A 4,645-nucleotide genomic window follows, 5' to 3' on the forward strand; every position below is an offset into this window, starting at 1 on the left:
TTTTCAATTTCAAAAATTATTTTCTACTCTTGTAAAAATAAAAGATATTTCTCAAAAATATTTTTTCATTCATAAATCAAACACTAAAAATCTTTTTCGGAAAATATTTTCTACTCACCAACCAAACATGAGAAAATAAGTCAAAAATCAACTTGTTTTCCAGGAAAACATTTTCTAGGAAAACATTTTCCATGGAAAACATTTTCCTTCATACCAAACACACCCTAAGAGGAAAAAAATAACTTTTTTCATTCATAGCTACATGAAGTTTAGGGGTATGGTCTTGGGCCTTAGCCTGTACCAATGAATTGGACTGGACTTATTATTTGGGACACACTTGTTTCGTAAATGACCCTCTTTTTATTTCTCCGGCAACTTATACACCTTTTATATCGCTATACACAAATTCTTTTCACTTTTACTTGTCACTTTTAACATATTTGTTTTACCCTTAACATTAATTACTTATTTTTCAAATCATTTCCAAGACTTGATACTAAACATCAATTAATATGAATCTTGTAGGATAATACTTACATTAATCATTATTTTTTAAGGAGCATGCAAAATCCAAAGTTGACAAGTAAAAGTAAACAGAGGAAGTAGTACATCGCTTATACTTATTAACTTGTCATACTAAAAAGCCTATGCTTCATGGGCTACTATCTTACCTGGCCCAATAAAAACTAAGTTTGGACCCAATGTGATGTGCAGGCCCAAGGTCCGGCCCACTAATTATAAATTGTGTCAAAAAAGATTAAATAGGAGCGTCAAAATTAATCTTAGATGTAAAAAATATTTATCATCCTTATCAAAAATATCCGAAACAACAACAACAATTACATATTCAGTATAATTTCTATATGACAGATTTTACTGGTCTTATCTTATGAGGGTAGGGAGGTTGTCTCTAATAAAACCTCGACTCGAAAAGAGAAGGAAAAGTAGTAATAACAAGCTTACAAAAAATATCAATATCCAAATTATCATCTTTATTACAATTTAACACCAAAAACATTTGGTATCAAATTGGCCCAAGGCATTTTGGAAGCAATCATTTTTGGGAGATACATATTGAAAAGGGATATTTGGATCAATTGAATTATGGCATATATATAGGACCACAACAAACTGTACACATATATCTAAAAAACACACATGTAATTTGTGCTTTAAATTACCATGTGTGTGTCAATATGTATGTAATTTTGTATTTCTTTTCTAGTTTAACCATCCGGCATTGGCTCAATTAATTTGGATTCGTGTATCGTGGTATTCGGATCAGTTACGAATATCTCGACTAATTTCTTAGAATATACCTACTAACTCCAACCAATGCATGAATCGAGTAATTCTATCTACTAAAACTTTGATAAATGGAAGAAATCACCTTGTTTTACATGTTTTTCAATCCACTTCAATGATTTTTTTTGTTTTACGTGGGATGACCCTAAAGGACATATTCTTGGGTAGATGAGGATGATCTTAGCGTTATGTACCGAAGAATATTCCGTTCTCAAAATTGAACCCGAGACATCTGGTTATTAAGGATGGAAGAACTTATATCGTTGCACCACACTGTTCCATTCTCAAAATTGAACCCGAAACACCTGGTTATTAAGGATGGAAGAACTTATAGCGTTGCACTATACTCTTAAATTGTCAAAGCATATACGTAGTGCATTCAAATGATTACGATAGATTATTGTTTAATAATGCAATATTTTATCAAAAATACAAGTCTAGTTAGAAAATCTACGTATATTTTAATGAAGGTAGATCTCCAGCAATCACGATTCGAAATTTGTTTTCCCAATATTTGTGTTTGTGGGATGTGGAAAGAGAAGAGGAGACACGATCTGAGCATAGTAACTTTCAGAGTTACTAGATAAGCACATTGTGGGTCTACTTGCCTCCCTTTTTTGTTCTATTCTATAGTTTGAAAATTACCCTTTGTAACTTTTTATTTTGGAAAAAAAAATTTGGCCAGAAAATTTGGTCAGAATTTAGCACTTCTCTTTTCTTTTAATGTAATTAAAAAGCTTTGAGAATTACCCTAAACCATTTTCTAAAAATGTCATTTCAAATTTTACTTGTCTGAAGTATTTTGTGGAAATCTATGTTATATAGGGTGGAGTGTACCTGATCATGTCTAGATGATGAAAGTAGCAAAAATGCAGAACGTATTTAGATGGATGTGTAGACATATCAAAAGAGAAAAAATTAGAAACGAAGATACATATACAGAATAAGGTGAAATAGTAGTCTCCTTGAAAGACGAGATATGGGAAGTGACAAAGAAATATGAATGTGGTCGAGAATCAAACTACATAAATTTTTATCAACGTTTTAAATTGTATCTTTTTTCATTATATTTGATATGATGAGAAGGATTGCATCTTATAAAAAATCGTATAATTTTTAAATATCTAAATTTTAATTTTGAATGAATACTTTACCCAAGTAAATTACTTCATTAGTTGCCACAAAATGGACAACATATATGATATCAAAATATAATTAAAATGAAAGCAGTCAAAAAGCAAAGTTATTGTGGGAGACAATATTTTTAAAACAAGATTGATTAATTGGTCAGCAAGTTAATTAATCAAACCCTACTTAAGGAAATCAGAGTACACAATTATGTGTAATGTGTGAATGCTAATAAGAGATTATTGGGAATTGGAAATTGAAAATTGGGAATTGATTTTCCTAAAGTCTACATAATAAATACTCTTTTCGCCGATTCATTTTACTTGTCATATTATTCTTTTCACACCCTTTAAAAAATATTCTTCTATTTCAAAATAGTTGTCACGTTTCACTTTACGAGAATCCCTTTCATTCATTTTCAAAGCTAGATTAGCATTTTCAAGATGATGGAATGCTTTTCCTCTCAATTTTTAACTTTAACAAAATTAAGAGTACAAAAGAAAATGAACAAAAGAGAAAAAGAAAGTATCAAAAAAAGCTATTTTTGTTGTAACTTTTTTTTTTCTTTTTGGATTTTTTTGCATGGGTAAGCAGGCAAGTGGAAGGAAAAGCCATTTGAAGACTTTGTCGTAAAAAGATTCTTTTTTTCAAAAAAAAAAAGAAGAAAAAAGCTCAAAAAGAAAGAAAAATTGAAGAATATTTTAATATTTTCAACCACTAATGATTACATTAAGATATATTATCTATTAAGAATGAAAATGGTACGTAGATATTGAATTATTATGCAAAAATCAAATGTTTTGATATTGATATTATAATATTTGATATGACATTTGGCAGGAAATATTTTAATTAAAAAAATGTATTTGATAAGATATTCGATATTTAGAAAAACAATATTGTACCGAAGTATATAATTATATATACAATTTATATATATATATATTATTTTACTTCTAACAAATTTATATTTTAATATTAGTACAAACTAATTGTTTAAACGTCGAAACTTTGATTATCTTTTTTTTTATTATTATTAAAATGTCCTTTTTATTGTGTAATATAGATTAATGAAGGGAATTATTCATACTTTTTGTTGAATGTCTATACAATTTTTAATGTGTTAGTATAATATAATTAAGATATTTCTTAAAATGTTAAAGTCATAATTTTCTAATATATGATTGTTGTAAGTATAATAAATTATAGTTATCGATTTACTGAATTACAAAATATCAAAATCGAACTTACAATATATACTAAATCATACTGAATTAATTCGGTACAATAATAATAAATATTACTAAAAATTTTAATATCACAGCATGTCCACCCCTACTATTCACTCCATATATACCCTTTTAGAGTAAAATCTTTTCCTCAAGTTAAAATCAACACAAAATATTTTATACATCGAACTATCCCTTAAAATATACACATGAAAATGGATAAGTCAGAGTAGTTGAGTTAAATTACAAAGTGCCAACAATGAACATATCAAACTTTAACATATTAACAAACCAATTGAAGTCTTAACTACTTTCACAATCTAACATCCACTTCTTGTATCTAGTACCAAACTAACAATATTTTCCGCTTATCTACCAAACACAAGAATATAAAAAATAAAAAAAATAGTTATCAAGAAAACCTTTTTTTATATAAATATAAAAAAAAACATTTTCCTTCATACCGAACACATCCTATAGTACAAAATTTAGAGATCTTTACCCAAATAACCGACTAAATCCTCTAATAATTTTTCCTAATCAACATACATAGATTATACATCTATCGACTTATTTTTAATTTAAGCAGATTGAGTGAACGACTATTTAAGTTCCATTTTCACTAGATTCCTCCTTCCTCTTTCAATATTTCCAAATCTAAACAAAAATTTGAAAACCAATCATATCAAATTTTTGTTCAGACATATATAATAAGTACAAAAAAAAGACATGATGCCTTTTTCTTTTTTTTTTTGAGAATCTTTTCAAATACATGCTCATTAACCAAAGCAACCCCACAACAATACAATTTTTCACAACCATTTTCACAAGCAGCTAAAATTATGGCAGGTCAATTTGTTCATCTCAAACAGTGAAAAGACAGCAACAACTTGTGGTTGATGAACAGACTTATATGTCTCATATGTTTATAGGAACATGACAAAATCCAACCATACATTCATCAATCAGAAATAATAGTGAAG

Source organism: Solanum tuberosum, unplaced genomic scaffold (assembly GCF_000226075.1).
Source record: "Solanum tuberosum cultivar DM 1-3 516 R44 unplaced genomic scaffold, SolTub_3.0 scf00319, whole genome shotgun sequence".
In the NCBI taxonomy this organism is placed as follows: domain Eukaryota; kingdom Viridiplantae; phylum Streptophyta; class Magnoliopsida; order Solanales; family Solanaceae; genus Solanum; species Solanum tuberosum.